This window comes from Ictidomys tridecemlineatus, chromosome 14 (assembly GCF_052094955.1).
Source record: "Ictidomys tridecemlineatus isolate mIctTri1 chromosome 14, mIctTri1.hap1, whole genome shotgun sequence".
In the NCBI taxonomy this organism is placed as follows: Eukaryota; Metazoa; Chordata; class Mammalia; order Rodentia; family Sciuridae; genus Ictidomys; species Ictidomys tridecemlineatus.
The window spans coordinates 51483134-51505200 of record NC_135490.1 but is presented as its reverse complement, the minus strand read 5'-3'; the positions used below and the strand labels follow the sequence as shown (position 1 = coordinate 51505200).

The 22067-nt window shown below is 49.0% G+C and overlaps 1 long non-coding RNA gene across 4 annotated transcripts in view; it reads right to left on the bottom strand.

Moving 5' to 3' along the window:
• The window catches only part of LOC144370399 (uncharacterized), a 64563-nt gene that overhangs the window by 4935 nt on the left and 37561 nt on the right, over window positions 1-22067 (bottom strand). For 3 of the 4 annotated variants that reach the window (XR_013430378.1, XR_013430379.1, XR_013430375.1), the window contains exon 3: window positions 328-495. The exons of the other annotated variant lie outside the window; for it this stretch is intronic. This is a non-coding gene — a long non-coding RNA (uncharacterized LOC144370399). The remainder of the gene's footprint in view (window positions 1-327; window positions 496-22067) is intronic. 4 annotated transcript variants of the gene reach the window in all.

The window sequence follows — 22067 nt, the reverse complement described above, 5'->3', positions numbered from 1 at the left end:
CGCTCCTGTGCTGGGGTCCCACCTCAGCATCCAACCCCTCCCACTTTTAGGAAGGGTGGCCTGATCTGTTCTCCTGACATGGGACAGCACAGAGGGTGCAGGCTTGGGGCCTCTGCTTGCACCCTGGATGTTTATTAACTGTAAATAGTGATTTTCAAGTTGACAGGTATCTTCTCAGGGATTTATATATAAATATAGTTAGGAGAACATTGAAGTATATTTTAATACATTTTAGAGCTTGAGTAAATTGTGATTAAACTGGACAGAAAAAATATTTAGAAAACTTTGTTAATTCTGCTGATTTTAAGTGAGGTTTCTGAAACTTACCCTTCGGCAGAGATTTCCTTGGTTACTGGAGATTGGGGGACCCTGGCAGAGGAATTGGCTGTGGGGTGGCTGTGAAGTCGCTTCTGTGTGAGAAGAGGTGGCTACTTGACAACACAGATGGGCTCTTCATGGCTTCTACCTCTAGAGCTGGCTACGCCAAGTCTGATGCTGCAGGTACAGAGTGATGCTGATGCGGTTTTTCCCATTTGCTGTGTGCTTAAGCATCCCACATGTGGCCTGGCACCAGCCTACCAAGAAGGAGCAAGGAGAGTCGGGGATGCTCCTCTCTGCTTGCTGTAGAGAACTGCCCACGTCACATCATGGACATCCTGGGAATCACGGACATCATGGTGCAGCCTCTCTGGCTACCCTAGCAGATTCCCAGCAGCTAGATACCTCAGAATTGCAAGGCCATCACCCCCTCTGCTTTGGGCACTCCTGAGATGACAGCTCATTTCTTCGCGGCTGCCTGAAGTTGGGGTTGGGAAGGAGCCCCTCTTGTGCCTTCAGAGGGAGGACAGATGTCCTGCCAGCACCTTGACTTTCAACATCCAGACTCCAGAATGGGCAGAGGATGCGATTCTGTTGTTTGGAGCCACTCAGTTTGTGACTCTATTATAGCAGCAGCAGGGAACCAATGCAGGGGACAATCGTATTTCTTAGTGACAGGGAAACCCCTGGGGTCAGTCCCGTCCATGTCTGATGTGTATGTGGTGCTTCCATCAACCACTGAGGATTGATGGAGAATATCGACTGTCCCATGACACAAAATGAGTAAGACCCTCAGCCCTGTCCCCAGGAGACAGAACACACACACATACAAACAGCAGCTTCCAGAGGCAGCAGAATGTGATGGAGAGGAATGTAGGGAGTTGCATTGTGTGCATAACGGCCACACTCAACCTTGGTCCATCCTGACCTTGCAGCTTCCAGGGAGAAAATTCCAGGGGTCCCTCCCAGATCAAACTTGGATTTGGTCCTACACCTCTGGGTTGTCTGCCTCCTGGTCTCCTCTGGGACACCTTCTCATGCAGGCAGATGTTTGGCATATAACAAAGAACCAACTACCGACTACCACCCCTAGGTGGTAATTCTCTTTAAAATCTGTTCCCAATGGGCCTGGTCAGCACAGGGCCAGCCTAGCTGCTGGGCCCAAGTAATACATTTCAACCAACTATATTAAGCTTTTCCATTTTTTGCCAATCTCAGTAGATGATTATGCTCCAGTTGCCAGGTGTTCAACAGTTCAGATCTGTGACTGGGAAATGATTTTTTGAAAATATTCATCATGTATGTACATTTGTATTTCTACTGAAACCACCTGGCAACCCCAGGAAAATGTAAAAGGGAATCTCTAAGATGTGAGAGAAACAAGTGGGAGCTTTATTAGAATCTCTATTATTCTTGCAGTCGGCGATTGATAAACTCATTCAGAAAAGCAATTGCTTTCAGGGATCTAGAGTCCACAGTCGCACGTGCAATCTAGCTTGAAGTTTATGGAATGTGCCTCTAGGAAAACTGGCATGCCTCTGGGAGCAGGAGGTCCTTTCAACAAGACAGGGGCAGGCTGCTCCTGTGGCGTGTTCCATGGCAGTACTGCCAGCCTAGTCTGGGTCTCCAGATACACCCTCTGTTCATACCTACGTTTCAGCTATTAAGAAATATGAAACGTGAGCCTTGAGGGTTATGCCCTGGCATCCCAGGAAACAAATGCTGCCCAACAATTTGGTGCTGGGCTTCTCCATCAGGGAAGAGGACAAGCTGATCCTGACCAGCTTGCCTTGGTTTTTTGCCACCTGGAACACAAGCCTGGAGAAGGTACCAGAAAGGCTGGTCATATGAACGATGCCCACAGTGCCACCTGGACCTCCAGCAGACTCCACTGCTAGTGGGTGGGACGGTCAGGCACATCCTCTCCTGAGCAGCACTCCAGAAACTTCTAATGTCTGCTTTTTTGGAAAAGCAGAGCACACCATAGCCTCAAGCCAAGGACTAATCTAGGGCATCTCGGGGCAGGAGACACATGTAAGAAACTGCACAATCTGATGTGCCCAAGTGAGGGTGGGTGCGGGCAGATGTGTGTCTGGGTAGGAGAGATTCTGGTCACAGGGAGACAGACCACGCTTGGGGGGACGTGGTGATCCATGGGGAGGCAAAGGACAGGCCTAGACCCCATCTCTCATGCTTTTAACTCTTGTGTGAAGCACCCCAGAGCTAGCTGTGTCTTCCTCCACCCTGGGCAGTGGTCACCTCCAGAAGGCCAGAGCAGACCTAGAGGTGACTGCTGAACCTTGAGGTCTGTCTCCTTCTTCCCAGAGCCTGGACTGAGACGATGCTGATCTCACTCAGCAAGTGCTCCTGGGATCCCCCTGCCCACGTCCTCAGCACAATGGCCTCTGGAAAGAAAGAGCCTTTTCATAGCTGACCTCTGTCCTTTGCATCCTGTGATGCTTGGGTACCTGGTACTGAGACCCCCTGTTGCCCAGGGTATGGATTCAGTGTAAAGTGACTGCTCAAAGACCCTCCCTGAGACCTGCCAGCCCAGCCCTATGTCATACCCTCCCATGGCCACACAGACTGTTATGCTTTTACTAAAAAGCATGAAATGGTTGTGCTTTTCCTTAACTTTATTGAATCTTGCCACACTGTGCCCTCTTGTTCTCAGGACCACAGGCAGGACTTCAGAACATTGTGGAGACAGAATTAGGCTAAAGGGTGAAGGACTTCATTTTACTTGGATCTCAGCATATTCTGCTAATGGCACTTCTGGGGGAGGGTGCAAGGATCTTTCAATGACATCCCGCCAAGACTCCTAGGGCACATTTGGGGTTTGAATGTTTCTAATTGTAAATATGGAAATTTAAGACAAAGGAAGGGATGCTTGGCTTTGTCTTAGATTTCCCAGATTGAGCAGCTCTTGGAGAAGGTGCTGGGTCTCCATAGGGGACATCACACGGAAGTGAAGCCAGGTCTACCGGGGTGTTGGGGTGCGGGTGCTCCTTCACTTGTGAGGCTGCTGGATGTGCTGGGTCCTGGGGGAAGGGTGCTTGTCTATGGAGGCGTGAGGCTTCTGGTGAGCCACCTGTGCAGCCACTGGGGGGAAGTCCTTGTTACTCTGTCAGGAGACACAAATGAGCCACTGCGAAAGAGTGGGCTATGTGCCAGGGCCCACACCCAGTGTCCACTGGTTTTCTGTAGGGAAAGCAGGGACTGAGAGGCAATGGGGCAGTGACATCTCAGCAGCTAGGAGCCCCTCTCCTGTGGCTGGGGGTTGAGGCTCTCAGGGGGCCTCAGAACCAGGGGAGGGTGGGGGGAGGGCTCCACAGGGACTGTGTTTACTGGCTCTGCCCCATGCCACAAGACAGATGCACAGCAGGACTTGCTCTGCCCTGAGCTGGGTGCTGGCAGCTTCCCCTGCTAGATCTTTGTGATCATATCCACTTTAGGGGTGAAAGGAACAAAACCTGAGCCTCAGATTTGCCATCATGACTGTGGGCCTGGCCTGGGTGCTGGTGGGGGAAGGAAAGGCACAGGAGAGGGGGCCTGGCTGTTTTCCAGTGACTCAGTTCCCCTAGAGCCCTGAAGGCCAAGAACCTGAATTCACATCCTTAAGCTCCGCTGGACTCCAAAGCAGCAATGACTGAAGTCAATTCCAACACACTGTATTCATGCCCCACTTACTACCCTCTCAACATGTGATTAATAGATAAATTACCAGGAAGACAGGGCCCTTTTTGAGTGTTCTAGGACTTTGGGACTTCCTTCCCCAGCAACATGGCATTTCTGCCCCACCTCTGAGAGGTTCAAGCCACACCTCTGGCCTTAAGGGCCAGGTGGGAATTTAAGGCTGACAGGGGTGCTCTTGTGTTTCTGCAGGCCAAGGGTCTCTGGTGACATGAATTAGGCTTCCTGTACTCTGCCCAGAGGCCCTTCCCAGGTCTACCTTCTTCAGTGGGACAGCCCTGCCAAATTTGAGGAAGTCTACCATGGCCTCTGGGACATCCCCTCCCAGGCTCAGGGGTGACTTCAAATCCCTTCACTCCTACGGGCCCCTCCCTAACGCATTTCAGTATGGTTTCCGGCTTTGCCCAGAACCTCCTCATTGCCCCACAGGGCACCGACTATTGACACTGCTCTCCCTGGGCAAATGATTATGAAAGGACCCACGGCTGATAATTGTCACACAGCATGGCTACTGCTAGGCAGCTGTGCTGGGGCAACCTACCCAGTTCCCTCTTCCCCTAAGTCAGTGGTGTGAGGTCCTCCTTCACCCTTGGGTGTGCTGCACTGCCCTTGGAAAAATGCAAAGCCCTCACCACCCCAAACAGGATTCTGCATAGCAAGGAGGGTTCACTGCCCTTCCAATTGGTCAGCTTGTCCTTCCCAAGCTTGCTGATAAGGACTGGGGTCAGGGTGCTACCGTGTGAGAGGATTTGGGGAGGGGGAGACACATACCATGCATGCATGCACATTAGTAAGCCTGGAAACCCAGGTGCAGTGCAGGTCCTAGGGAAGGCCGAGATGGCGGCATGGGCAGAACCATTTTCAGGTTAGTAGTTTTGACATGGGTTTATTTTCTGCAAATGCTTTTTCCTATTCACATGGACACCTTCTAAAAGAGCCAGTGGAGGTGTTTCTATAGAAGATACAACAGACATTGTTACACCCTTTTCTTTCATTTTTTTTTTTTTTTGTGTGTGTGTGGCGGGAGCCTAGAGCATGCAAGGCATGCCCTTTACCACTGAGCTACATCCCCAGTCCAACACGGAGCATTAATGCTTAGTTCTATAGTCTTTTCTCAAGGATAGGGAGGTCTTAGGTGATATTAGCTACTACTTATTGATCATTTAATATGGGCCAGGCTTAGAGTGAAGTGCATTATTTAGAATTATTGCATCTAAGCTTTTCAATCGAGTGGTGTGAGGTCCTCTTTCACTCTGGGGTGTGTTGCTCCACCCTTGGAAAAATGCAAAGCCCTCCACCACCTCAAACAGGATTTTGCATAGCAGGGAGTGTTCACCTCTTCATTTTCCAGATAAGGATGATAAATCAGAGATGGTCAATAATTTTCCTGAAAGCTATACAATAGCTAAGTGCTGGGAGCAGACTTGGGACAAAGGCCATCCAGGGTACATGAGTGTGGCCAGGAGCCCCACCCCCTCATTTTAAGGGACCTCAAATTATAGGTCTGTCTTCTATCTATGAATTAGAGTTCAGATATTCATCTAAATGCAATATAAGAATCTCTTGTTCAACCAGCTAGTACATTAAGTCTATCTAAACTTTCATTTTCTAATGTGAAATGAAGTTTTTTCATAAAAACTATCATTTATGTCTGTAGCATTTAATTGGAATGCAGAATACTTCTGCTCACCTGAGTCTCCTCAGAAGGTGTGATTTCTATTTGAAGGAGGAAACAGAGGGTCAGAGGGCATTGTAAATGTGTTCAAGGTCCCAGGGGCAGAGATTGGAGGACCTCAGGCCACACTCTACCTACCTCATAGGTCTCCGTTCCCAGGCTTCAGGAATACAGTGCATTTCTAACTGACCAGTCAAAATGCAGTGGTCAGGTTCACAGGGAAGGACAGGAGGAAAGGTGGCAAACCCACACCTTTCAGATGGGCTCTGCTGTCAGACATCTATGTTCAAATCTGAGTCTGCCAGGGACCAGCTGTGGGCGGGTGCTTGGCTTTACTGAGGCCAGGTTTCCTCCTCTGTGGAATGGGCTAGCAGCAGAACGTACCACACCAGGTGACTGTATGCTTATTAGTACACACACACACACACACACATACACACACACACACACATACACACACACACACACACACTGCTTAGTATACAGAAAGCACTCCATCAATGTTAGCCGTGGATAGTGACAATGACAATGTCAATGACAACACATCCCCACCTGTCCCATGCAAACTGCCGTGCACTTCCACTCATTCATGACAGGTCCAGCTTTGCTTCACTGTGGATTCTACGGCCAGGTGTGGTTACTGCTTCTCTGGAACAGAAGGGTTTTCAAAGTAAGCAAAAAAAGGGCCTCACAATCGCTGGACTGGACTTGAGGAAAATATCTCCAGGCCCTTCTTCTTTTTGGCTGGAGCTTTCGACATGGTTTAGGCAGCAATTTAGCTTCCTAGCCCACTGAAGACAAGAAGAAACAAATGCAAGTGGCACGGTGGCCGAGCACCCTGAGAGCTGATGGGGGGCCCTGGGGAAGAGGGCTGGAGGAGAGGGTGAGAGGCCATCAGGAATGGGCCACCAGCTCCTCCTCCACTCCCACTTCTGATGCAGCCCATGAAACAGGGACAGAAGGAACACCACCATTGTTGACAGTGGTCAGTGGTGCATAGTGCCATCGGGAGTGGGAAGGGGCCCATCATGTGCCAATTCCCTCTCTTCCTGGTACAAAAGTAGTCAGTATGCAGAAAGGATATTCCCCTAAAATCTCCCTGCAAGTCCAAGTTGCCCAGTGAGCCAGGGGCAGGGTATGAAGCTATGTGCAGAATTTTGATTTCACTTTCTAAAGCAAAGCCACTCAGTTTCATGGAAAGGTGCTTATATGAGGCCAAACCCACAGCAAAGCCCTAGTTAACCAGCAGCATGCTTGGTAGGAGCGTCAGGCTGCTCCAAGATGGAGAATCCCATGAGGGTATCTGTGCTATGTCAACAGAGGGGGGAGAGGCTGCTGTCATACCAGATCCAGTCCTACTAATGGACACTCCCAGTGTGTTCCCACCTGCTGGTGGGTCAGGCGGGTGAGCACCTGCTAGAAAGAATGTGATCATCTCTGTGGGGTCTTCAAAATCACTCCCATGCTGCAATTGACAGCACTGTGTCCTCCTCTGCACCAGGCAGAACAGATGGAGACAATTAAAGTCCACCAAGGACTCCAAGTGCCTCTCCACAGTACAGGTGCTGAGCGCCTAGGGCAAGGGGCAGGCACCTGCTGTGAGAGTCCATGCAGACCCAGACATGGCCACTGAGCTCTGCATGAGTGCACGTGAGTGTGCATATCTGTGTAAGAACAGAGAGCTTATTTTCAGGAAGAAGGACATGTTTTAATTAGTATTCACCAGTGCTAAGTGAATGAGATGGGGGGGGGGGTAGGGGGGCTCCTGTGGCACCCAGTTGGGTGAGTGGGTGTGGTAGAGCCTGCTCTTGTGGCCATTTTCTGGAAAGCCTTCCTTCTACTCATCCTCCTAATGGAAGTGTGGGCTATTAAGGCAACCCAGAAACAAATTCTGAAACTCTTCTTTGACTTTGCTCTGAACATGTGGCTTTGTGTTTTCATGAAATTTATGGAAAAGTCTATTCCCATCTGAGGGGCTTTCACAAAGACTTTCTAGTAAACAGCCAGAAAACAAATGCTTTCCTGCTATTTTTAGTTCTTAAAATATCGTCCTGACCTGGTCTTACCTTACTGGGCTTTTTAATTTTCTGGACACCAAAATAACAATGAGTGTGGCTGGTGAGCAGAGGGAAAGCTTAGCTCCACTTACGTCCTCTGCCCTGTCATTCTTCACAGCCTGACAGTCAAGGGCTTCATTCCTGTGGCCTGACTTTAGGTGCTGAGATCATCACCCCCACAAGATGTCACCGTTGGTCCTCTCAGGGACCTCAGGCTAGATGTTACCCCCAAGATGACAGAAACCTGGTGTCCCCTGCTGGCAAGCATGTCCTTTCTCTCTAAGGAGTCCCTTAATTGTCAAGTGAGTCTGACTGAAGGTAAAAAGCAAAAACAAAACCTCAGCATAAATGCTTTAAGTACAATTCTAAGCCCAGGAGAAAAGACTCTGGAACCCAATTCCTTCCAGATTTGGTATGTGGAATTTATAGTTTTGTTCAAAAGAGCCCTAGCAGAAGATCTTGACTGGGGTGGAACTTGTGAGCTCCTGTTCAGTCTGGTTCAATGACATCGGATTTCCAATGAGAAGATGGTGCTTCATGACACCAAAATCCCAGTCTTCAAATCCTCCAGTGAAGGGCCCATGACTCAGCAAACCAGCTCTGCTTTCTTAGTGATCCACTCCCTCCTGCAGAGGGGGTAGAGGCTGCCTCCCTCATCAGGGCTGCAAATACACAAAGTCTAACCCTGCTGGTTCCCTGAGTGTCTCCAGATGAGCAGGGCCAGTTTCCACTGGGAGAACAGTTCTTGCCTGGGTTCTAAAACACTCCTACCAAGTGCTTTGCTAGCTGTTGATGGATACCTCGAAACCACACCAGCCCACTTCTGCAGCTAGAGAAGGCTTGAACCCCCCACCTCCTGAGTATGGAGTGTTCACAGCTTGCATGTACCGACATGCAATAAAATAAAATAAAATAAATAAAAAGGGCTGGTGAGGCAATTAAGTGGTATAGAGCCTCTTGGTTCAATTTCCTCCCCAGGGTGAGGAGGAGGTTGCTAGCTGTTTTAACAGGTGCTGGGATCTTCACTGTACCCATGGATATAGTTCCAGAGCTGCTTTCTCTTTTGATAACCAGAGAATTTGACTTGGGCTTTTCCCACTCCTTCTTGCCTCTGCTGTCACCTAGTCCCTCCTTCCCTGGATGCAAAGAAGACAAATGATCACAGTATGTGTTCTGGTTACTTATCTTGCATCTCACAGATTTAATACACAGTGATGGTCCAGGGCCACTGTGGGCCTCTACCTCCATCCCTACACGGAGAAGAGGACATCGTGACAGGTGAGGGTGTAAGGGCTTGTGCCCAGCAGTTCTGCTGCTGCCCCTGCAGAGCGCAGAGCATCTGAAGCACAGAGGAAAGCCCCATGCAGTGGCGTGTTTGAGAAGAGGACATCGTGACAGGTGAGGGTGTAAGGGCTTGTGCCCAGCAGTTCTGCTGCTGCCCCTGCAGAGCGCAGAGCATCTGAAGCACAGAGGAAAGCCCCATGCAGTGGTGTGTTTGAGAGCCTGGACTTTGGAGACAGAGAGCCCTGGGTCCACACAAGAAGCTCGTCTGTGCTCAGTGTCCATCTGTAAAATGGAAACAACACCCATTTCATAGAATATTTGGGAGTTTTAATGAAATAATATTTTTACTTTGCTTAGAATGCACCTCTATTGACAATCTCATATTTAGTGGCAATAACTGAATTAACTGACTGTATAAAGTCAGTCTAAAGCTGGGCATGATGGTACATGCCTGTAATCCTAGCTACTCAGGGGCTGAGGCAGAGGGATTCCAAGTTTTCTAAGGCCAGCCCTGAAAGTTTATCAAGATCCTCTCTCTCAAAAAAAATAAATAAATAAATAAAATAAATCAAAAGGGCTGGTGAGGGAATTCAGTGGTTTAGAGTCTCTTAGTTCAATGTCTAATATTGGACAAAAAAGTCTTGAAGTTGCTAATTTTTCTTCTAAATTATAATTTGAGAATGATTTTTTTCTCCTTTCTTTTATTTTCTTCCTTTGTACTTCCTTTTCTCCCTCCCTGTCTTCCTGGGGTGGCTAAAGAATTTTGGGGTTTCTTAGAGCATCTCTGAGGAATGCTAGGTTCCTCACATTGAGTTTTCTCTCTTTTGTTCTAAGCACCATGGGTACCACAGGGTGGGACTGGAGGTGTTACAGTCAGAAAAGATCCTCCAGTGCCACAGAATGTGGATTCCTCTGTCTCCACCCCCATCCTGTGTATCCCTAACAATATATCCCCACTAGCACATTGCAACAGCCTCAGTAAATGTGCCAGAGAGGATCATTTTTAGGGAGCTGTTAGGGAGGCTAAGATCAAAGGCAAGTCACCTGTTTAAAAATGAAGCCATTTTGTGCATGTGTTTTACAAAGTGGCAGCACAGAAGGAAGATGGTAGATGCTAGGGGTGGGGTGGGGAACCCCCTGCTACTCTGCTCCACTGCTAAGCTGCTGGAAGACCCCTGCCAGTGGCCGCCAGTCCCCAGCCTGCAGGTATCTGGGATGCTGGGGAAGGCTCCCAGGCCTGGCTGGAAAGTGCTTGCTCATCACACAGCGAGGAACAAGTTGTGTGGTTGTTGGACAGTCTGTATGACCATGTTACATGTATTAAAACTTTACAAGTTACTAGATTTCAGTAAGTATCACACTTAAAGTGATTGCATCTTTTATTCTGAACACATTGATGTTTTAGGCTCCTTCCTTTGAATTTCAATTATGAGGAGGTGCTGGTGAATAAGTCCTGCTTATTAGACAGCTGGTGAAAATCAGAGCATTAATCATTCCATTTGAAATTGGAGCTTCAGGTTCAAGGGTCATGTTTTACAATGGTTTTGGGGAGGAGGGTATCCCTGGTTCAGAATGCAAAGTGTGTGGTTGGTACAAGACAGCTATTATGGCTTAAAAAGGAGAAGGATTAGGTAAGTAGTAAAATTTCACAAGAAAACTGCTAATAAAATTCCTATTAGAAAGGACATGATAATCAAATATAGACACTGAGAATCTTATTCTCTGCATCTCATCCCATCCCCAGAAACAGGTGGCTGGCTTTAAATGCGACTGCTGTCACTAGGTTTTTGCACAGAACTCAGAAATAAAAGAAGAGAAAAGTGATTTCCCTGCTCTCGTGTATCTTCAGCTGCTCTCCTGGTGGCAGGAGTGTGCATCTAGCAAGGGTGAAGCTCAGCCAGGGAGGGTGAAGCTCAACTGGGCCAAAGCCCAAAACACTGAGAAATGGAGAGAACTTTCTGGCTTTCCTGTTGCTGGATCCATGGGAACTGTACCTGTAACCCCCCTTCCATGTGCCTGTGGTAGGGGCTTTGTGACCTGGGAGAGCAGCTCTGCCCATATGGCAGATGAGCTGCTGACAGCAGTGGTCTCAGGATGTGCAAATCCAACAGCTGTCTAATTGGAAAGACCAGTTCTGGGGACCACCTCAGACCACACTCAGTGCTCAAGCCTTTTCTGGAATTAGCAGAAGGGGAGCAGAGTCAAATATGAAGGAAATAAAACCCCACCAATTCTGCTTCCTTTCAACAGCAGCTGGTGGGGAGGACTTCTGTTTCATCCAGGAACCCACTTGCCCTGGATGTTCAGAGCATGCAGTGATGGTGGAGCATGGAGCACAGCAGCATGGACTGCAGGCAGGCTAGCACCAGGCCACTTCAGCTGTGGGGTCTGAGAGCACTTGGAGCACTGAATTAAGTCTTTACCCACTGATGCTCTGATGCTGAGTCAGCACGGGTCAGTTAGTACCTCCGTCCTCTGCACTAACAAACATTTGGTGATCACACACCATACAGGGTTCTGGGCTCAGGGCTGGGGTGAGGACATGGATTGGTCCCAAAAGGCCCTTTGAGAGGCCAGTGGGACAACTGTGAGGTTTGCCAGAAGCTGGCATGAGAAACAGGTCATCAGGATTTTCTGGGAACAGGGTTGTCCCTGTGTCAGTGTGGACAGCATCTGTCACAACCAAGAGGAAACTGTCCTTATGGGTGGGAAGGACTTCCACATGTCCGAGCCTCTGTTGAGACTTAATTCCCTCCAGTTCCCTGGGACATCCAGGGAACCACAGCATCTCTTTAAACTTCTCAAATAAGGGTTTCGGGGGAGGAGTGAAGGAGCAGGTCATGGGCAGAGCAGGCGTCAAGCTATGCACGACTTGCAGGCTGTGGCCCAGGGCCTCAACCTTCCTGCTTCCCCACGCTCCCTGAGGGGCTGCCCTGGGGCCTCTCCATGCTTCCCAGAGGACAGCCGGATCCCATCTTACCCATGGGACAGTCAACCTGCATTGTTATCTACAAAGTGAGGAGGCAGTCCCACAGGGGGACATGAGACCAAGGCTAGGAGACAAAAGATGAATGTTCTAACCCAGAGCCAGACTGGAACTCCTGGAACTTTAGTTTCCTTCCTGAAACAAAGAGCCAAGCATCATCTCTGGAGCTTGTAGGAAGGAGTTTGGGGAAGGTCAAATGAGTTCCCAAACATTATGTTTGTAGCACATGCAGTGTGACTCAGGAAGAGACCTGTTAGTAAGTGACATGTCAGTGGAAGCAGTTGTAGAGGTGGAATTCTGAGAGTGTGGGGACAGCAGGACAGGATGAAGGCTACAAACATCAGAGGAGATAGGCACTGTCCTTAGGTGTTGAGGATACTCTCAGTTTGCACTCAGGTTCTGGGACCACAGAGTGAAACTTCCCATCTCTCTGCAGGCAAGATGGGATGAACAGTGCCCTGCAGGACACTCAAGGATCTGAGATGCACCCTGACACAGCACAGAGAGGGGACCTGGAGGTTGGATATGACTTGCTTCCAGGGAACAACAAGGCTAAGTATACACTCACAGTTAAGAAGTTGGAGGAGAACTTATAGATCTCACTTTGAGATCGTGTGCATGTTGAGACCCCAAAACTGGAAACTCTCCTGGTCATCAGCATGGGCCAGAAGACCCACTGTCCCACACCCAGCCTGGCTATTGTGAGGGGGGGGGGGAGTGTAAGAATAGTACGGCTGCTTTTCAGAGACGTTTGTGAACAACCACTGGCCATCACCAGCCAAGGCCACAAAGATGACTGACCTAGAATGTAAACTAAGTTTGGGGCCAACAGAGGAGCTGGAAGGAGGCAGGGGTTATGTTGGGGAAGGTCATTTTCAGTGGCATGCCCTGCCTGGCGCTGTGGAGCCCAGGACACAACAATCAGCATGAGAAAAACCTGTGCCCGTCATCACCTATGCTGTGCCTGCCCATCAGATACCGCCACCAAGCAGCCCCCGGGCCTGCCACAGAGCTAAGTGCTGCAGGCTCAGTAGCTGCCAACATAGATGGGCCTGCCCCCCTGGAGCCTAACTAGAGCAGGGTGTTGGGATCCACAGTGGTGTGGATTCAGGGCAGCCCTGACCTGCTCTGCCTACTCACCCGAGGCCCCCGTGTCTCTGGATCATATGCTACTTTTCAGGTAATGTCACTTGCCGTAGCAAAATAACCGGGGGGGGGGGGGGTCACTGTCTTGCATTCTGCCATCCAGGACCAGAACACACTGCCTGCCATCTACCAGTCCTTGTGTAGACAACAGGAGAAAACGCAGAGACTAGCACTGTCCCAGAAAACCTGCTGTGTGGCCCGAACTCTGGAGTAGTAGGCTGTGCCTGTGCTGCCCTGTTCTGAGCATCCAGGGAAGGATCCAGGGAGAGGCAACCCCAGGAAGAAAATCAGGGAGTCTGGCTGGGGCACCTGGGTGCACGGCCAACACCTGAAGCATCTGTTTTTGATGAAGACTTCTTTTTCCAAGAAAATAAAGCGCATTGTGTCTTAATTGAGCTATCTGGGCAAAGCCCCCAGAGAAGCTGTTTATATCTCTGCTGCTTGTTCTTCAGGGAAGGTGAGGATGGAAAACAAGGCTAGCTTGAATACTGTGTAAAGGCAGTAATTTTTGTCATGCATGAAGAGCACAAGTCAAACCAGAAGTTCTTTTCAAGTTCAAGATTCAATTTGTTGCTTTTCCTGAGCATCAGCTTCAAAAGGTACCAATTTGAATATAAAGTAAACACCAGCATCTTTATGGTTCAATAACAGGGCTTAACGACAGTCCTAAAATGGTTATCAGGGACACAAGTACAAACATTTTCTGCCATTGCAATGGCAGATGGCATTTGTATTTGTCTTCCACCCTTTTCTTAAAAAAAAAAAAACCACCACCAACAACAAAAAAAACAAAACAGGAACAAATGACCTGCTGTTTCTTCTCTGACCATTAGAGGAAGACACTTCACTCAAGGAGACAGATATAGGGGGCTGGGGATATGGCTCAAGCGGTAGCGTGCTCGCCTAGCATGCGTGCGGCCCGGGTTCAATCCTCAGCACCACATACCAACAAAGATGTTGTGTCCGCCGAAAACTAAGAAAAAAGTAAATAAAAACGTTAAAATTCTCTCTCTCTCTCTCTGTCCCTCTCTCTCACTCTCTCTTTAAAAAAAAAAAAAAGGAGACAGATATAGGCCTCAAGTGTTCTGCAGGTTGGTGATAGGATCCCAATTCCCAGAGTAGCTGGGTTCAGGTATCTGTCCTCTGTCCTGGTATAATTACTGATAGTGCCTTCTTTCTCTCTCAAAGGTATTCCAGACTACATATGCTGTTGCAGTCACTTCAGGTTCAGACAATTCCACAATGATCCTCAACTTTACCAGGGCTCTCAAGAGTTTCACTTCTGGTGGGAGAAATGTTGGCATTCCCTCTGTCTGGCACAATCTTAATGTTTGAGGCAGCTGGGGCACCAGCTCCAAAGGCTGGCTCACTTCTTAACTTTCCACAGTCTCCCCTGACCCTCCTAGGGCAGACCTTTCCCAGCTGTGTGGCTGCAGGAACTTCCTACTCCTGCTTGCCTGTCTCCGCTTCAAGGTCAAGGACAGGGTGGAGTTTGCTGTATGCCTAGCATCCTACCTGACAGATGCCCAACAAATACTGTTAGCACCATGAGCATGGCTGGACAGTGAGCCTTAGCTTGGTATAAATTTGCAACAGCGGCCAGCGGGTGAATTTATCAGGTTGGCTAACCTGAGCCATTTGTAGCTCCCTTCTTAGAAATGAAACTCCTTGTGCACAGTGAGCCTGAAAGTGCTGCAAGAGAGTCATCAGATGTATGTGGGTTTATTTCTGATGACTAACAATCTGGTAGAGCTGGATCCACTGGTGATGGGGCACTGCCTTGGATTTCCCAAGCAAAAGGGCTCTTCCTGCAGCTTTTGCTGCACCTTAAAGATTTCTAACAGTTTTTCTCCCTCTTAAGAAGGAGCCCAGGCTAAGATGTACTTCTTCACACCGTCTCAAGTTACATTTAGAATTATGATGGAACCAAGTTCAAACTTAACCAATGAGGTCGCTTAGCTGGGGGCAGGTAGGGAAAGAGGGTGTCCACCTTATCAAGACCCTTTCCAAGAGACTGAATGAGTACATTTAATGGGGGAAAAACTCCAACCGCTTTCCATGTGGCAACTCCAGGCAGTGGTAACAGCACAACATTCCTCGGCAGGACTCTCGCCATATTTCCCAAACATCTGGAATGGTCTAGAAGATACAGGGGCAGACTTAAAGGCAGCTCGTCTTGTAAAGAGCTCAATGTGTTCTCAGTGTGTGACGTCACTCATGACAAACAACCTAAGTCAATGCAAAAGGGACCACAGCCCCCCCGGGCATTCTCAAAAGACTAAGACCTCCTGCCACAATTCTCACCCCTAGCCAGGGCCACCTCGGCTTCTTCAGCCTGAAGGATGCACACCTTAGTTTTAAAAGTTCTCCTTATCAGGGCCAGCCAGTTCATCACGTGTAACTACTAGGAAACAGGCTATTTCCCTTGACTTCCTTTTCTCCATGAGCACAGCTAACAGGAGCGAGGCACTCAGAGCCTGTGGGAATGACTCTGGAACTGAAGGCCACTTATGAAGGATGCTCCCCAAGTAGAGGGCGCCCTTGGTGGACACAGTAGGGTTTTCCCAGGTCTCTAAGCTGCTGTAATTCACGGAATACAGGTGGCTATTAATTCTCAGTCTGAGACCTGAGACTGGCTGTCTTCCACAGAGCTGTGGCAGCCCAGGGGAGGGCAGGGGCCCCTCTGATTCCTGCGAGTAGGTCTATTTACTGTACACTGGGTGACTTCAACTCAGGGACAAATGTGCAGGAATCTATTTTGAATTCTGGAAGCATCATTTCAAGGGAGTAGCCCAGTGAACTTAGCTCCAAAAAGACTCTTTCCTTTATCAATTAAAAGAAATAGACAAAAGGACCCACAAGGGATAAATAAATTATTAAAATATTAAGACGTTGCTATAAATATGCAATGGTGATTCAATAATTCATAATGGACTAGTACAACGAGATTGTTAGGTTTCATAAAACATCGCTGCTTTGGTGTAGCCAGCTTCCTGGGGCATGGGCCAATAGCTTCTCTACTCAGCAGCCCTGGTGCAGGGATGCCAGGGAGCCTGTGGCGGGGGGCAGAGTAAGACCTTGCTGTGTGATGTTTCCTGTAGTGTAGCATGCACTCTACGAGCTTCTGCTTGATCCTGTTTTCTGTTTTGAAAGTGATGATCTCTACTCACTTCATGGACTGCCAGTGGGTGGCAACCTAGTTTGAAGGAACAGGTTAAAGGAGCTTCCATTTCCTATGTAACCACAAGCAGTGAGTGATGACACTGTGGCTCTGCAGGTCAGTTCCTATGCTGCAGGTCTGTCACAGAAATGGGGTTTGGGACAACAGTCAACAGTGACCACCATCACAGGTACTTAGAACCTGTGACCAGACACATTGGGAGTACAGGGGATCACATGTGCTTCTCATAGGGGAATCATTTCTCCAACAGACTCAAGCCTTATTTAGCTGAATTTCACCAATGTGAAATTTGTGCTCATTGGTTAAGGGCCATAGAAAACACAAACAAGATGGAAGGATATTAAAATCCCCCAAGAAAACAAGGTTGGGAAAACCCAACAATATTTTGTAGTGAAAGCTTACACACAAATAATTGATGTGCTTATTACAAATAATTCTATTTGTACATTGAATCATGCATCCTGTAAGAGAAATTTACTGGGCCCCTCTGCTAGACAAGTCTGAGCCATGGTGTGATTTGAAAGTAACACCACATTTCCTTATAAATATTTTATAATTTGGATTTTTAGAAAGCAGATCAAACTACCATTCACTATAATTAATACAAGATGGCAAGTTTCTACAGCATAAGGGAATACTTCATAAACGTTTCTATGTTTGCTATTCAGAATACGCACAAGCATCCTATAAATAGCCCTAGAAATTGACTGCCATGGAAGACAAACAGGAGCCCCAATCCCAGCACCCAGTGGGCAAGGTGCACAAGACCCCAACCCAGCACACGAGGGAAGCAGGAAAGAGGTAAATAAGCCCCACTGGAGAGGTTTGATGAGGGTCCTTTTGCCAAGGTGGGCTCATAAACATTCCTCTGGGCTGCTTCATGGTCAGGCAGGTTTGGCAGGTGTGGGTTAAACAGGGTGTGCGGCCTTCTCTCAAGCAGGCACACCCCTTGGCTGGGTTCTAAGCTAGGATTGGCTGTGAATTCCCCAGAGGCGGCCCTTGGAGAATCTGTGTCTGTGACCCCTGGCCAGAACTCTTCATCAGAGTGCTTGACATAAATGTCTAAGAAAGATGTCACACAACAAAGAACATGCCCATACTCCACAAAGCGGTGACAGGGCTGTTAAAGAAGCTGAGAGTCACCTGTGTATACCATGTCCCAGGCGATGCCCCAAAGAGAACATTAAGGTCTGCTGCCCCAAATTCATCAGCGTTTCTCTCTTATTCATTAGGGCAGTAGGTCAAAGCAGAACCCCAGGACTTAGGTGTCAGCACTAATTCACCCAGGAAACAGAAATGCATATTCTGAAGCCACACGCAGACACCTCCTTTGGAATCTTGGGGGCCAATGACCTGCTTTGAGCCAGCCCCTGGTGATGCTGGTGTGGCCCAAGGTCGAGAATCTGTCTCTCCTTAGAGGGTCCAGTGCCCACAGGAAGGGGCAGTCCTGGGCAGCCTCTACCACTTCCACCTTTAGAAACAAATAAGAAAAAAGCCAGTACCCAGGGCCGGGCAGTGAGAAAAACAAGGAAGTGCTTTTCAGATGCCCTCCCTCCCAGCCATTTCTAGAGAAATCCAGTCCTAAGGCCCTGGGTGGAGCTGAGCAAATGTGTTTCAGAGCCTGCTGCTGGCCAGGTGCCATTTACAGAGAGGCCTTGGCCGGCCTCGATCATGGAAAATCCTATGGGAGGACGTGACAAGGCTCAGAGCATTGCAGACTCTCCGCGTAGAGTTTATTTGGCAAACGCCACCCAGCAGCCATGGGAGACATAAGCAGGTCCCTGATCTCGCCCTACACTTAGCCCACTGCACCATGGTCCTCCTGGGAATCGGGTCCACAGTCACAGCACCAGACAACACTGAAGGGACTGTGGGAGATACTTAGGGGGATCAGGGTGGCCGATGGCTCTGTGTGCAGTCAGGCTGCCTTTGTCACTGGGTCTGGACACCTAGTTGGATAGTAGGGAGCACAGGAAAGCTCAGAGGGGAAGGGAGAGAGGGACCAACCTAGAGGATGGTCCAGTGGCCAGGCAGCAAATAGAGAGTGAGGCCAGAGAGGCATCTCCAGGGAGGACAAATGCACGCAGCCTTCTGAGAACGATGGTGGCAGTGGGTGGACTTACTCTGCAGCCTGAGCCTGGCATGGCTGGATATAGGCAGCTGATGGCTTCCACAGGAGCCTAGGTCCTGCCCTGGGGAAAATGCCCAGGTTGAATGGCCAGTGTCCCAGCTCCAGCCCCTCCCAGGGTGACACACACGACCCCTGAGGACAGGTGCCCTGCTGCAGAGCACAGCCCTTGTACACCCATCTCAGGGCTTCCCCTGACCTATGCCAAAGCTGGCGAGGACTCTGTGGTGGGAACTCTGTGGCAGGGAGGTAGGTTAAAACACACCTGTCAGCACACCCAGGCTTAAAGGCTACTCAGCGCTTCAGGGAAGCCAGGAAGGGGGTGTCACCCTGGTGGGCGCTCAGGCCCAGTGCTGTGTGATGAGGAGCTGTGGTCAGGAGGAGTTGGGGTCAGGAGGTGGGAAGGGGAAGGCTTGCACATTTTACCTGTTGTGAAATGGCCCTGTGCCAGGGCTGGAGACACATGATGGCTGAGGCCCACTGAGGCTCCAGTGGCTCCCACCCCACAGGGGCACCAGAGTGCACACAGGCCGAAGAGGAACTGAGATGAGCAACCAGCTCAGGAATGGGGATTCCCACTAAAGGAACTGCAGAGCACCTGCTGTGAGGCTTACTTGAGTCACCAGACTGTTACTTTGGCTACAAACATCTAGACTTTTTATCACAGGCACAAGAATCTCCTACACACGGGGCTGCAGGCACTCACACACAGTGGTGTGTGTGTGTGTGTGTGTGTGTGTGTGTGTGTGTGTGTGTGTGTGTGTGTTTGTGCATGCGCATGAACGTGTGGGTTCATGTTGAGGGGACAGTGGGGCAAATGAGAAGTGGGTATGGAGGAGAGGCAAATGGAATTTGGTTTGGGATGATCCAAGCAAGATGTCTTGGGCATGCATGTTGGGGTATATCCAGCAATGTGCTGCCACAGGGCAGTAATAGGTGTGAGATGCACAGGGCCTCTCTACAGATGCACTGCCTGGAAAGCTGAAGTTGAAAGGAGATCCCTCTGAGCATGTGTGAAAGGACAGGGGACAGAGAAGAAATGTCATATGGCAACAGAGGGTGTTGGTTAAACATGAGTGAATGTGGGACTCAACCCCTTGAATATTCAAAATCTTTAAACATGAAAGAAATACTACCATGGGTACATGCTTCCAGGCTTGAGGACAGGGCAGAGGACAGGGTTACACTCCTCTGCACGTTGGAAGGCGCAGTGAGGTCTGGGCAGAACCAGGAATCAGCTTGGCCATCATACCTACAGCTGCTCTGGGAGGTGGACAGTTTCCCATAGGGGTTGGTATGGAGCCTTTAACTTCGTCATCCACAGAAGCCTAAGGAAGGGTATCAGGGACCCCTCATCATCTGGGGAAAATCCCACCAGTCTGCATGTGTGTTTTCCCTTCCTATTTGCAATGGAAAACATTAATTTAGACTGGCAGAGAGCAGATTTGCCAAGAGCCTATTAAATGAAGACGCAGGTTCTTTCCTCAGAGGAGGTACACATGGGGCTCAGAACCATCAGAGCTCCACGGAAATCCAGACCTTAGGAAAATTGTCTGAAGTCACAGAAAATAAGAGGAGACCTGATAGGAGTTTAGACATGCATGCTTTATTATAAAATGTACCCAAGACATGAGGACAGATCAACTCCAACACATCCAAAAGTAGAACCCAGGGAACCCAGGAACCAGGCAGGGGAACCAACTAATGACCAGTCGACCATCCCTACATCTCTGCTTCCCCCAACATCTCATTGGTACTTGGCATTCCCTCTCACTAAGAGATAGTAGCCCAGTTCCTACTTTAGAAGAGAGGGAAAGGAGGACCACACCTAAGACACTGCAGAAGCTGAAGAACTGTCATCAGATGTCCAAAGGAAGTGTGCTGCTGTACCCCACCCTGTGGCAACCTCTTGTGGTAACAGAAATGCTGGATGAAGTCCAAGGCTCAGGATGGCAGTGGGAGTAACTCTCCGGCCTGTCCACTACTGACACTCACCCATGTCCAGGGCCACTCGAATGCCTGGCCACACCTGCTCCAATCCACCCACAGGGACATAGAGCGGAGGCTGGATCAGTCCTGGTTCCCAACTCAGTGCATGTTGGCCTGGAGAGACCCCCACATGCTGGCTTCAACAGGCAGCTCCTGAGGACCTAGCAAATGGCCTTCTAAAATAGCTGTTGCGTGACTTCTAGGTAAATAGCACCCCTCCAAAGCAGCAGAAGGATGCGACGAGTAAACGCAATGGTGAGAGACAGTGGGTTAAGGAAGGCCTCAGGAAAAACAGTAAGTTCGGGCAGGTTGCTCTCAGTGGGTGGAAGCCGGCAGCCTCCTTCACCCTCCGCCTCATGGCGGGAATGCATGGTGGAGTTTCAGCATCAGCTATTTATCACCTTCTGCATATGTCAGCTTGTAACATGTAACAATTAATTTGATGATTCCAAACTGGGCCTGACAGGACACCTTGATGGTTCCCCAGGCCTAGATTTATCAGAGAAACACACCTTTGCTGATTTCTCCCGCAGAAAATGTTGGCATCAACCCAGGACAGCTTTCCCTCATCGCTAGTCCTCTCACCTGGGGACCGACTCCTATAGACCTGCTCCCTGTTCCTAATCACATGGCCAGTGTCAGGACACACGGGCTGTCATGGGCGTCTACTGACCACTTAACAGTTTAGAGGCAAAAAGGACATGAGGGGAACAAACAGAAATTGAGTGCTGTCAATGGAGAATCAGAGGGAAACAGCCTCAAATTGTGGTTTGCAAGGAGCAAACAAACCTTCTCTGAGATCTAGATACCCATAGGCAGCAAGAAAAAAATAATATTATCCAGCCCTTCTCCCCAAACTAACTCTAGATTGTTGACAGCTGCATGGTGACTGGCCATTGTCTGCCATACCTCACCTGGACCCAGATGCCATAGGAATGTCACCCTAATGAAAACCACTGGGGTTGGTCCTCGGCTTCTTCCCCACGAATCCTTTAAGACCATCCTGGGGAGGATGACACAGCAGCCACCATCAGCAATGCCCTCCCTAAACCCGCCACCCAGTGACTGATGGCACATGCCAATTTTTTTCCTGAAATTACTACTCCCCAGCATGCTTTAGGGAGTGCAGTTAGGAAGGAGCACACAGAAATGGGTATCAATCACAGAACTCACTGAACCAGGCACTTAGTGCTCCATGTACCAAGAAATCCTCTTTACTTGTCTTTATGCTTCTGGCCATTGCGGCTGCAAATTCCCAGCCATTAGAAGGGACAGCCATCTTTCAGAGCCATGTTCCCTGGTGAAATGAAATGTCAAAACCAAGGACATTCAGACAGACACACCTTGCTTATTTGCTCTCTCTCTCTTCCCTCTTGCCATCATGTTCTCCTCCAAGAGAGTAAGTTATTAAAGATAAAAAGCCAAATATTTAGTTACTCTAAAACAGAATTTGTGACAGACTTATGCTGACAGAGGGAGACAGATATGGTATTAATAGTCCACCACATTAAAAAAATAGGAGAATGATAATAATCAGAGAAACTAATTCAACTCTCTCTCTCTCTCTACATATTTCTTTTTCTATCCTATAAATATAGTTTGATTCATGC